Source organism: Nannospalax galili, unplaced genomic scaffold (genome assembly GCF_000622305.1).
Source record: "Nannospalax galili isolate Female #2095 unplaced genomic scaffold, S.galili_v1.0 scaffold279, whole genome shotgun sequence".
Taxonomy (NCBI): Eukaryota; Metazoa; Chordata; class Mammalia; order Rodentia; family Spalacidae; genus Nannospalax; species Nannospalax galili.
The window spans coordinates 2860726-2874154 of record NW_008343971.1 but is presented as its reverse complement, the minus strand read 5'-3'; the positions used below and the strand labels follow the sequence as shown (position 1 = coordinate 2874154).

Below are 13429 nucleotides of genomic sequence, written 5' to 3'. Positions count from 1 at the left end.
CGCATAGGGAGAGCTCTGTGAATTTGAGGCCAGCCTAGTCTATACACTGAGTTCTAGGCCAGCCAGGGCTACATAGTGAGACCCCATCTCAAGCTAACAAACAAACAGGCAGAGAGTAATAGAAGTCACCCAACATTGACCTCTGCTCTACACACACACATACACGTGCACACACGAACATGCATGCATACCACACACACAAACACACATACACAAAGTCAAAACCAAAATGCATCCCTCAAAAAATACCTAGAGAAAAGCATGATAGTACATTCCCCTTCTAACACTCCAAAGGCAGAGCCAGGAGAATCAGTTCGCCTCAGGCTGGGTGTGGTGGTGTATACCTTTGCTCCCAGCACTAGAGAGTCAGAGACAGGCAGATTGCTCTGTCTATAAATGGAGTTCTAGGTAAAAGGGCAAGACAGTGAGCTCCTGTATCAAAATACAATAAAACAAAAACACAAAACAAACAACCCAGAAGCCTAGCCTAGCCATGTGGTGGCACATGCCTTTAGTCCCAGCACTGGAGAGGCAGAAGCAGGCGAATCTCTGTGAATTCAAGGCCAGCCTGGTCTACACAGTGAGTTCCAGGACAGCCGGAGGCTACCCTGTCTCAAAAAGGCAAAAAAAAAAACAAAACAACAAACAACAAAAACAAAAACAAAAAACCCCACAAAACAAGCAAAAAACCCAGAAACTACCACCAACAAAAAAATCCCATTGTCAAAAAAGAAAAAGGACTAGGGAGATGTCCTAGCAGTTAAAGTGCTTGCTATACAAGCACTAAGTGTGAGGATACCACTCTAATCCTCTCACTCAGGAGGCTAAGGCAGGAGGATTTCAAGTTGGTGGCCAGGCTGGGCTAAATATCAATACCTTGTCTCTGAAAACCAAAAACCCCTACAAAACAAAGAGCCTCCCATAGCCCCACTGGGTCCTCACCATCCCCAAGGCAAGAGGGCTAGGTTTCTGTCCCTGCTTCACAAGTGAGTAGGGTGTTACTAGGAGTTTAAGATTTAAGTGATTATCGCAAGGTGACAGAGGTTGGGGCAGTTCTGCAACGTGGGAATTTTGATCTTGGTCTGTCAACATGGTCAGTAGCAACCTTTGAGTGTTTGGCTTGCCTAGCATGCATAAACTAGACATGATTGTGCATGCCTATAATCCCAGCATTCCAGAGATAGAGGCAGGAAGATTAGAAGTTCAAGGTCATTCTCAGCTACATAGGGAGTTCAGGTCAGCCTGGAGTATATGAGACCCTGTCTCAAAAAAAAAAAAAAAGTTATTATTTGCTGGGTGCTATTCAGGGCACTGCGATTATAAGGAAAACTTGACATTGTTCCTGTGCTTAACATGCAAACAGTGTGGTGGGGGAGGCACATGTGTGTGGCACATGAAAAATCACAGTGGTGATAGAACTTTTTGGGGGTGGTGTATATATTTAGCATTTTGGTAGGGATGTGGGTTACATGGGTGTTATACCTGTCAAAACTATCAATCTAAAGCTGGTTATAGTGGTCTTAGCTGGAATCCCAGCACTAGGGAGGTAGAGGCAGGAAGATCAAGAGTTCAAGGTCATCTTCAGCTCTCTGTAAACTTGGAGCCCAGCTACATGAAATCCTGTCTCAAAAACAACACAGAGCCTGGAGAGATGGCTCAGTGGCTAAGAGCACTGACTGCTCTTGCAGAGGACTGGGGTTCGATTCTCAGCACCCACTTGGTGACTAACAACCATCCCTAACTCCAGTTTCAGGGGATCCAGTGCCCTCTTCTGACCTCACTTACGTACAGGCAATATACTCATATACATAAGATTGGAACATAATAATAGGGGCTGGAGAGATGGCTCAGCAGTTTAAGAGCACTGACTGCTCTTGCAGAGGACTGGGGTTCGATTCTCAGCACCCACTTGGTGACTAACAACCATCCCTAACTCCAGTTTCAGGGGAATCCAGTGCCCTCTTCTGACCTCCTCGGCATTGCACAACATGGGTGTACTCACACGCAGGCAATACACTCATACACATAAAATAAAAATAATTTTTAAAAAACATAATAATAAATAAAATATTAAAACAACATGATAAAAACAATCAAGCTATATCTACATGATTTGTGCCTTTCATTGTAAAGTTAGCCTTTTTAAAAGTGTGATGTTCTGGGAGGACCACATCCAGCAGAGTCTGAAAGTAGATCAAGGGCACAGGTTGCTCCTGGATATGAATCCACCTTTTCTAATTGGGTGAGGTTTCGGAGTCTTTCCTTAGAATGGTCCCCAGAGGACCTGGGGAGCCCTGTGGAGGGAGTTTGAGGAGGAAAATTTGGGTCTGTCAGTTGGGCAGAGCAGGGTAGACACACAAAAGGAAGGTGGTTACATTTTTTAAAAAATTTTTATTACATTTATTGTGTGTGTGTGTGTGTGTGTGTGTGTGTGTGTGTGCACGTGCACTCACTGTGGCACACATGTGATGGTCAGAGGGTAATTTGCCAGAGTTGGTTCTCTCCTTCCACCACGTGGATCCCAGCATTGAACTCAGGAGTCCTGTGCCTTACTCAGTGAACCATCCCTCCAGTCCAGGAAGATAGTTTCTAACCTTCCATGGTAGAGTACCGTTGCCTAGGGTTGCTCAGTTGGCCAGGAATGGAGTTAGGGTATAAAGTCTTTCAAATTTGTCAGTGGACTTCAGAGAAATGAGTTCCACTTTGCCTTTGCAAAAGCTGCTCCTCAAAAAGCAAACAAGGCGCTCAGCACTGTTTCTCATGCCTTGACCTGATTCAGATGTCAGTTGGCATCGTGGGTGGGTTTGTGTGCTGTCTTCAAGAGCCAAGGCAGACACTGGTGCAGACAATGGCTGGTCTGTTTTCTTCAGCATCAGGAGAAGGGTAGGGGAAGGGAGAGGTGGTACAGGCCAGGCTAGCCTGGGTTAGGATCCTGGTTCTGCTATTGAATTAGAATGTGACCCTGCAGGAGTGACTTGTCCCCTCTGAGCCTCCCTGAGAATTATTCATCTACTAAGTAGGAATAATGATGGTAGATGTGAAGATTGAAGGAGATTGATCTTAAAAAGTTCCCTCACATCTTTAATCCCAGCACTCGGGAGGCAGAGGCAGGTGGATCTCTGTGAGTTCAAGGCCAGCCTGGTCTACATAGTGAGTTCCTGGACAGCTGGGGCTACAGGGAAAACCCTGTTTAAAAAAAAAAAAAAAAAAAAAAAAAAAAAAAAAGAAAGAAAAGTTCTATTTGGGACTTACGGGCTGAGAGATGACTCAGTGATTAAGGGCACTGGCTGCTCTTGCAGAGGACCCAGGTTTGGTTCCCGGCACCCACATGGCACTAACAACTGTCTGTAACTCCAGTTTCAGGTGATCCAACACCCTCTTCTGGCCTCCACAGACATTTGCACTCACATGGTGCACTTACATGCATGCAAGGAAAACACTCATACATATAAAATAAAAATAAAATCTTAAAAATAATAAAGTTACATTTATTTATTCATTTATTTGTGTGTGTGCACAGGACAACGTTCATGAGTCAGTTCTCTCCTTCCATCATGTGGGTCCCAGGGATTGAAGCCATGTTGTCCATGTTGTCCAGCTTGGCACCAAGGGCCTTAGCCATCTTCATGGTGTGGTGCCCTCCTCTCTCTCTCATTCTTTCTCTCTCTCTCTCTCTCTCTCTCTCTCTCTCTCTCTCTCTCTCATTCTTTTAAGGCAGGCTCTGGTAGCCCAGGCTGGCCTTGAACAAATTTCTGATCCTTCTGCTGAGTGCTGAGATGACAAGCAGGTACCACCACACCCAGTTTGAGTGGTGCTGGGAATTAAACCCAGGGCTTCTTGCATGCTAGGCAAGTACCAACCGAGCTTCATCTCCAGCCCAAGTAGTGTGTACTCCAGGCAACAGCATGATGGTGGCCAAGGACCTATGGGAAGAATGGGAAGTGAACGCTGCCCTTCTCTGCCAGTTTTCCCGTAGTATGACTGACTCTTCCTGGTTGTTATTATGTCCCGTTATTATGTCTCTTGGGACACAGGGAAGCATTCTGCCCAGCATCGCCCCCAGCCAGGTCGGGCCACCAGCCTTCCCTCCAACTCTCCCAACCCCCGACTCCACCCCTATGACTCACTTCCTGGGATGCTGGTGGTGGGCGCGCTGCAACCCAGAGCCACAAAACCCGCAGGCAAGTAGCAGGGCTCTGGCGTCTGGAATCACTGCAGTCAGCTGGCCGGGGCTCCCTCCTGTGAAGGTGGGTCCTAGGGCGCCTGGCTCCCTCTCCTCCCCCTGCTCCCCCCGTGGGCTCCTGGGGGCACAACTTCTACTGGATCCTGATCCCGCAAAGCAGTTTCCTGTTCATTTGGGACGAGGGTGTGGCAGAACCAAAGGGGGAGCAAAAACCTGAGCCTTATAAAGAAACAAGCTCTCTTTGTAAGTTTTTCTTTTAGTACTTTTGTCGGTTTGATTTGGGCTGTGTTGTGTTTTTGAGACAGGATCTCATGTATCCCAAACTGCCTCAAACTCACTACATAGGCGAAGTTACCTTAAACTTCTGGTTCTCCTGCCTCCACCTCCCCAATTCTGGAATTCAGGTATGGACTGCCATACTTAACGCCATTCAACAAGTTTTTCTTTTATAAATTTTCTTTTATAAATTCCTCCGGAGGTGATAGAAACTTGATAGATCAAGTATAGTGAACAGTGATTCTCATTCATCCTTCTTCCTGGGTGGTGCTCTCAGCCCAAGAGCATCCAGATTCTGCAGGGACACAACCAAAATCCAGCCACCTGACAGCACTCATTGTGGGAAAGGTGGGAGAAGGGGGTGATTTCTGGCGGAACTTTCTTTTCCTTGCAGTTTAACACTGAGCTTCAGAAGGGGTAGGGATTGTTACAGAACAATCTGGGCACTTTTACTAGGGCCTCCTAGAAAACTGGCACTGCTGAGATGAATGGCAGCTAAAGAGCAGAGAGAGAGGGTCAGTGACATGGCTCAGCAGATGAAAAGGCACTTGCCACCAAGCCTTCAGTGGAAGGAGAAAACAAAATCCTGTAAGTTGTCTGTGGAACCTCCACCTGTTGTCTGTGATGTGAGCATTCCTCCCCACAAAATAAAATTTATTTTTATTTTAAATATTTTAAATTTTTTGGTCTTTTTGAAACAGTCTCCCTGTAGCCCCAGCTGGCCTGGAACTCACTATGTAGACCACGCTGGCCTCAAACTCACAAAGAGCCACTTGCTTCTGCCTACTCCCAAGTGCTGGGACTAAAGGCATGTGATGCCATGCCTGGCAATAAAATAAAATTGAAAAATGTAATTTTTTAAAAAGTAAAAAGAGAAAGGAGTTCAGATTTGTTGAGCACTGATTATTCGCTCATTAATTATAGCATTTTGTTTAACTTTTTACGTTTATCTGTATGTCCATTTTGCAGATTAGGCAGCAAGAAGTTGAATCAGTGACGTAACAAAGCACAGCTGGTAAGTAGTAAAGCACACCTGCATCTACCTCCTCATGCTGGGATTACAGGCATGCACCACTATGTCTGGTGGTATGCCATGCTGGGGATCCATTTCAGGGTTTCTTGCATGCTAGGTAAGCATTCTACCAACTGAGCTACACTCCAAGTCCTATAACTCTTAGTCTTTGTATCAGGCTATTTGCCCAGCCTATGGTTCTTCTTAGAACAAAGCTTTCCTGGGATTTCAGCCCAGACTACCCAGTTTTTAAGGCTGTCATTTGGTCATGGATACACTTTATTCATTGTGTGTGTGTGTGTGTGTGTGTGTGTGTGTGTGTGAAGTTCACGTCACAGTACACATGTGGCGGTCAGAGGGCAACTTTTCAGAATTAGGACTCTCTTCTGTTCTTCTGACATGGGTTCTGGGAATTGAACTCAGGTCTCCAGATTTGCACAATTAGTATTAAGCAATCTCACTGACCCCATTTAATGTCATGAGAGCATTTAATTCTTGCTCTGACGATATTTTAGCACACAGAAACATCCATCTAGGTGCACACCTGTAATCTCAGCACTTAAGAGGAAGAGGCAGGAGGATCAGGGGTTCAAGGCCAGCTTCTGCTTGGAGGTCAGCTTGAGTTACATGAGACTCTGCCTTAAAAAATAACTGCCTGGCATGGTAGCACATGCCTTTAATACCAGCACTCCAGAGCCAGAGGCAGGTGGATCTCTGTGAGTTTGAGGCCAGCCTGCTCTACTAGTGAGGCTCCTGTTAAGAACACATACAAACCAAAAACCAAATCAGGATGTGTCAGAGTCTTAGACACTCCCTCAGAACCGGGCTTCAGGAAAAAAAAAAAATTCACATGCACTCAGGGCAAGGAGACAGATTACGCAGAAGGAGGAGGGGAAAAAAAGTAATGCAGAACCAGTGACCCCACCCAGGAAATGAGACTAAGTAACTGCTAACCAGGGGCTGTTGCAGACTCTGCAGAGGACGCCTGCTGGGGCTGGTGAGTAGAACTGGGAAATTCCTTGCTGGCTCAGCTTGAGGCAGTCCAGGGTCTGCCTTGCCTGAAGCTGCTGTGTGAGGCTAGGGTGGGCTCTGATCTCCCCGTGGGCAACTCTGAGAAGCTGGTCTCACAGCAGCATTTTGTCTCCAAGCTTGCTCCCTTGAGTCTTCGGACCTCGGAGCACAGAGCCTCCCCGGGAGTGGGGCGGGTGGGTGGGACAGCCCAGTGAAGGAAGGAAAATGAGTCGCTGGGTGGGGCAGGTTAGAGAAGAGCAGAAGGGCTGGAAGCCTGGAGAGGTGAAAGTGGGAGGTGGCCCCTGAAGAGGGACTGCCTGGGACCCTCTTGGGTGGACAGATGAGGGCTGGTCACAGGGGTCTGGGAACAGTTAGGAACAGCACCCCCAGGCTTAAGTCAAGTTCTGGTCATTATCTGACAGCAGGTCTGTAGCTGCGGAAGCTGGGTGGGCCTGAGTGGGTTGTGTCTGAACTGCAGAGGAGGAGCTAGAGTGTCTGGGTTCATCCTGGCCTGAGAGAGCTGGTGACCAACCTCCCGACAGACATCCCCAAAGGCCGTCAGCCTGCCTGGAGGCCAATTCAGATTTGGTGGTGCCTGTCTGAAAAGCATTGTGATGGTTTTAGACAACTGGACTGGAGGGGTTACTGAAGGGGCGAGGCAGCCCTAGTCACCTGAGAGACATTCAGGCAGCCCTCAGCAGAGGGTCACCTGGGGCAGGGTGGGGAAGAATATGAAGGTGGGTGCTGAATGGAACATGCTTTGGTGTTAAGGGTGAAGAGTCACCACTGTCTCCACTTCTGAGGAACATGGGTCACAGGCCAGGGGGATCCACTGCTTTCTTGTGTGATTACCTACATCTCCACTCATTCCTTCGAAAAAAGACTGCTGATGCCATTTCCGTTCACACCAAGGGCACAGATGCACACGGTGAGGGGAAGGAGCCTGTTGGGGATATATGGAATCAGGATCCCAGGAGGGAAAAGATAGTTCCTGGTGCTCCTCAGTTCTAGATGACTAGTACAGTGACCTATGTCATTGTACAGATTAGGCCATTGACAGGATCAAGAATTTTGTTAAGGGCATAAGTAACAGTGACCCCCATTTCTAGGCCCCCAGTATATCCTCAAAGATAGTTAGCCAAAGGGCCAGGGCTAGCGAAGCATACTTTTTCCCCCACCCATCTGGACAGCCCAATGGACTCTTTTGCCTGAGGCTTTCTGACCCAAGGCTGCTCCACACTGAACTCTCATATTGAAATCCTAGGCTAGCCCTCAGGTTTTATCTGGTCCAATGACTGGAGCCCAGCAAGTACAGAAAAATCACACACATTCTTTGAGCACCCTCAGGGTATCAGGCAGTGAGAGGTTCATTTCCGCCAAATCTAGAATCAAACTCCAGTTTCCAGGTCCAAAAGTGCTTTATGGTCTCAGGGAAACAGCTGGCCTGTAACTCATCACACTATGCAGAGTGGAAAAGAGAATGATGGCACTCAGCATAGTTTTCCAGCTGTGCTCCAAGGCCTTGAGTTTGATCCCCAGCACATCTTCCACCCCCAAAGAAACATATAAAAGACACTGCCTGTGTCCCCATCACCCGAAGCCTCCAAAAAGAGGCTGATGAGGGACACTACAGAAGAGATTTCTGTACTGTGTGTTTTGAGTGTGTTGGGAGGCAGACACAGAGCAGGACAGTGTAGGCACTAAGGCTCCTTCTAATGCTGACATCTGTGATTTGTAACAGTCTGGCCTGGAAGAAGTTGGCATATGGTTTCATTGGGTGTGATGGTTCCCACTTCCCTGAGCCCTCTAGCCAGACCATGAGACACTGACTGTTCTTCATCTCTGTCCTTCAACACCCTCCTCCCCTCTACTCCCCACCTCCCCAAGCCTGCTCAGTGCTGAGCCACTAGCACAGACCTTGAATGGAAGTGAATAGACTCAGGTCACAGGTTGCTTGGGGAACAGAGGTATCAGCTGTGCCCCTGCTGTGGTTGACACATGAAGCAGACAGGACATTCTGAAAAGTAGCCTGCAAATGGAAACTGATGCATGTGTCCCCAGCTGAGAGAGCCAGGAGAATTCCCATAGGAGCTGAGGCCACCAAGTGGCCTGGACTATTCTTCAGATGGCTGGGGTTGAGGGATGGAGGGGTTTAGGCGGATGTGAGGCTAGGCATGCACAATAACGAAGTTTGAGGAGGTGTGGATACCAGGGAGGACCCTTTTCCCAGGGGAGCCTGGAACACAGGCAGAGGAACAGGAAGCTGATGGGGCAGCATGAGCCTCAGTCAGGACCTGGAGCTTCTCACACACTGCTACCCAGCCTCCACCTGTGCAGGCAGGTTTTAGCTGGTCCTGTATTTGGCCCACCCCTCTTCCCTACCCCTTGTTGTAGAACTTGAACCCAGAGCCTCATGAATGCTAGCTAGGCACTGTACCTTTAAGCTGTATCCCCAGCCTTCTTCCTTTTTGTTTTGACACTTTGTCTACGTTGCACAGGCAAGCCTTGCATATACTCTATAGCCCAGGTTTGCCTTGAACTTGCAATCCTTCTGCCCCAGCCTTCCAACTGTCTGGGATTACAGGTTTGAGTCAGCCTGCCTAGCTTCATCGGGTATTTTATTTTTTATTTATTTATTTATTTATTTATTTATTTATTTATTTATTTATTCATTCATTCATTCATTCATTCATTCATTTTGATCTTTTTGAGACAGCCTAGGACCTTACATAGGCTAAGCTCTACCACTCTGCCTCCCGAGTGCTGGGATTAAAGGTGTGCGCCACCACGCCTGGCCAATTGGGTGTTTTAAAAGTGATTCAAGGGGCTGGAGAGATGGCTCAGCGACTAAGAACACTGGTTATTCTTGCAGAAGACCCTGGTTTGAATCCCAGCACCCACATGGCAGCTAACAACTGTCAGTAACTCCAGTTCCAGGGGATCCAACAGCCTCTTCTGTCCTCCGTGGGCACTGCATGACACAGGTGCACTTACCTACATGCAGGCAATACACTAATACATATAAAATAAAAATAATAAATAAATAAAAAAATTTTTTTAAAAAGTGATTCTAGTGGCCCAGGCATTAGAACAAGCTGTTCTCACAGACCCCACTGGCAATACAAGGATCACTTTGAACATATATTCAAAACACTTTTCCACCCGTGGAAACAGATTCTCCAGGCCTGGGCCCTGGCACAATTAAAGAAAAATCTCTGATATTCAACACCATAAAGAACACTTTAACTGGACTATTGCTATAGGTTTTGGGACATAGCACCTGGATCATATAGTGGGAGAGAAAAGCTGACCTCATCTTTTGAGATTTTATAGTTAAGCAGCTGGGTTAGGGCCAGAGCATGGAAAATTACTGAAAGGACGCGCCAGGGGTGGGGGAAGTTCTGTCAAACCAACCTAACAGGATTCCAGACATCACATGGGGGATAGTGGAGGTTGAGGAACCTGATCAAAATACAGGGTAATGAGGTATACATTGTGGGAACTTTCAGATGAACTAATTTTGCAGGGCTCTTTGGCTGAAACTGGATTTTGCAAGAAGTACAGAGAAAGGTCTAAGAGAAGGTTCGGAGACTAATGGAGTGTAGTCAAAGAATCTTGTGTTTTTGTAAGGTCCCAAGTTAATTCTCTTTTGCATTAAAAATATTTTGTTTATTTTTCTTTTATGTATATGAGTGTTTTGCCTGCCGTGTATGTTAAGTGCACCACATCCATGCAATGCTGCAGAGGCCAGAAGAGGGCATCAGATTCCCCTGGAACTAAAGTTATGGGCAGTTGTTAGCTGTCATGTAGGTGCTGGAAATTGAACCCAGGTTCCCAGGTTAAGTTCAGCTTTTAACTGCTGAATCATTTCTTCAGTCCCATTTTTACATTTATTTTTAAGATCTATTATTATTTTTATTGTCTTTTTTAAGACAGGGTTTCCCTGTAGCCCTAGCTGGCCTGGAACTCACTGTGTAGATCAATCTGGCCTCAATCTCACAGAGATCCACCTTCCTCTGCCTCCTGAGTGCTGGGATTAAAGGCATGTGCCACCATGCTTTGCTATTTTTATTTTTTTTAATTTACATGTGTGTGCCACATGATTGCAAGTACCCCCAGACGCCAGAGGTGTCCAGTTCCCCTGGAGCTGGAGTTACAGGCCTGAACGTAGGTCCACCAGAAGAGCAGGAAATGCTTTTAACTTCTGAGTTATCTCTCCAGCTCCTCCCCTGCCCCCGTGTGTGTGTGTGTGTGTGTGTGTGTGTGTGTGTGTGTGTGTTCGAATGTACAGGTGTCATGGTGTGCACATGGAAGTCAGAGGATACCTTGAAGTTAATTTGATCCTTCTACTATGTGGGTCAGGGGAATTTAACTCAGGTTGTTAGGCTTGTCACAAGCACCCTTACCAACCGAGCCATCTTGCTGGCCCCTGAGATAATTCTAATGAGTGTGTGTGTGTTGCGGGGGGGGGGGGGGGGGGGGGGGGGGAGTCATGAAGAAGCAGGCAGCCAAATCCCCTCATCAGAATCCTAGAATCCTGCAGTGACTTGGAATGGTGGTGGTGGGCTGATTTTGAGTTATGGCCCAAGTTCTCATTTTGGAAACAACAGAAAACAGCAAAGCTGACTATCTGCTCAGTGTCTCATTCCTGAGTGCTCTCCATTGGCCTGGGTTTGGGGCAGCCACCTCACCACTTCCTACCTGAGTCACAGGTTTGGCTGCCTATGGCAAGGGATGTGGACACATCATGTGAGTCCGTGTGTGGGATGGAGAAGTATCATTTCCCCTCCAAACTCCCCTTCTCTGGAGGAAGTGTCATGCCAAAAAAATGCTTTCCATTATTTAGTAGGTTGATAATGAAAAGGAAAGTGTAATTTCTGTGGCATTTCACATCCGTCACCATGGCTCTGCCTCCTCCTCTTTGTTTCCTATTCAGTCCCAAGACTCTCTGCTGTTCCAGCCACCCTTTAGAGGTTCTTTTCTCTGATCCTGTGCTCCACTCTGTCAGATCTTCTAATGGTGTTGCTTTGTGTTCTTGTCCTGTTTCCCACAGGGACACCCCTTACAAAAACTCACTTGAATGGAGGGAATAGACTCCATCCAATTGCACAGCATGCAATGTAGTAAGTGCTGCTGGTGTGTGGTCTCTGCTTTTTTAAGTCCTCAAAAGGAAAACAGTTTGGGCTATGGAGGTGGCTCTGTGGGAAAAGGTGCTTGCTGCCAAGCCTGACAGCCTCAGTTTGATCCTGGAACCCACATGATGGAGGGAGGGAGACTGACACCCCCAAGTTGTTCTGTGATCGTCTCATATGCTCTGTCACGTATGCTCAAATAAATATTCAAAAAAAAAAACAAAACAAAAAACAAACCAGCTAGCAATGGGAACAAATAAAAGAACAGGTAAAGTTGTGATTTTATTTTTCTGAATTTCAAAAAAGATAGATTAAAAAAAAATACTTACCTTTAGCTTTCTCCTCTACCTCAATGGCATTCAGCATTCTGGAATTGCAGGTGAACTGGCACATGAAAGGGATAGCTGAAACCCGGAGCAAGTGCGGTTCCCAACGGGGAGAGTTGGTTAGAGAGGGATAATGTCAGAGGAAAGATTTTTGGTTTGTTTTTAGTCAATTTTTATTTATTATTTATTTAGTACTGTGTATGTGTGTTTTGCCTGCATGTGTGTAAGTGCACCATATTCATGCAATGCCAGTGGAGGTCAGAAGAGGGCCTCAGATCCCCTGGAACTAGAATTAGAGACAGTTGTTAGCTGTGTCATGTAGGTGCTGGGAACCGAACCCAGAGCCTCTGCAAGAGTAGCCAGTGCTCTTAACCACTGAGCCATCTGTCCAGCCCCATTAATAAATTTTTGAAATAAGCCAGGCATGGTGGCACATGCCTTTAATCCCAGTACTTGGGAGGCAGAGGCAGGTAGATCTTTGAGACTGAGGCCAGCCTGGACTACATAGCAAGTTCTGGGTCAGCTGGGGCTATAGGGAGATCCTGTCTCAAAAACAAACAAAATAATCTGCTTAAGGAAGTTTCTCTCCTTAAAGATTTACTTATTATTTTCATGTGTGTGTTCCTGAGTTGAGTTTATGTGCACTACATGTGTACAGAAGCCCTCAGAGGCCAGAAGAGGGTGCTGGATCCCCTGTAACTGGAGTTACAGGCAGTTATAAGCTGCCATGTGGTTGATAGGAACTAAACCCAGGCCTTCTGTTAAAGCAGCAAGCAGCAAATACTCTTAACCACTGAACCATCTTTCCACCTGCCTTCTCTTAACAGGGTCTCATGTGTCCCAGGCTGGCCTCAAACTTGCTTTGTAGCTGAGGATGACCTCTGTCTCTATCTCACAAGTGCTGGGATTACAGGCATGAGCTACCATGCCTGGTTTATGTGGTGCTGGGGATTGAACTCATGGCTTCTTACTCACTAAACAAGCACTTCTGCCTGCTGAGCCACATCCTCAGCCCTTTCTGTATTCTTTCTTCCTTCCTTCCTTTTTTTCTCCATTTAGCTCCAGCTGGCCTAAAACTCACTGTGGAGGCCAGGGTGGCCTTGAACTCAAGGAGAACTACATGCTTCTGCCTCCAGAGTGCTGAGATTAAATGCATGTGCCACCATGTCCTGACCTTTTTTGTATTCTGTTGTTTGTTTTTGTTTTTTGTTTTGGCCTTTTGAGACAGGGTCTCTCTGTAGCCCCAGCTGAACTGGAACTCGATATGTAGACCAGGCTGGCCTCGAACTCATAGAGAACCACCTGCCTCTGCCTCCCGAGTACTGGGATTAAAGGCATGTGCCATTAGGCCCTGCTATTGAAATATTTTGAAAATATTTTTACTAATTTGAGAATTTCATGAAAATATATTTTGATAGTCATAAAAAATATTTTTTTTATTATATTCACCCCTCAACCTCCATTTCTCCCTGTAATTCCTTCCAGATCC

At 46.6% G+C, this 13429-nt stretch overlaps 1 protein-coding gene across 4 annotated transcripts in view; it reads left to right on the top strand.

Moving 5' to 3' along the window:
- Positions 1-4130: 4130 nt before the first annotated feature.
- Positions 4131-13429, top strand: part of Capg (capping actin protein, gelsolin like) — a 25827-nt gene continuing 16528 nt past the window's right edge. Inside the window, exons 1-2 of one of the 4 annotated variants that reach the window (XM_008840260.3) lie at positions 4131-4247; positions 5429-5474. The gene's annotated coding sequence lies outside the window, so the exon portion shown is untranslated. Of the gene's footprint in view, positions 4248-4285; positions 4427-5003; positions 5048-5428; positions 5475-6346; positions 6469-13429 lie in introns of those variants that run through there. The other 3 variants (XM_008840261.3, XM_008840262.3, XM_008840264.3) reach the window with 3 other exon arrangements.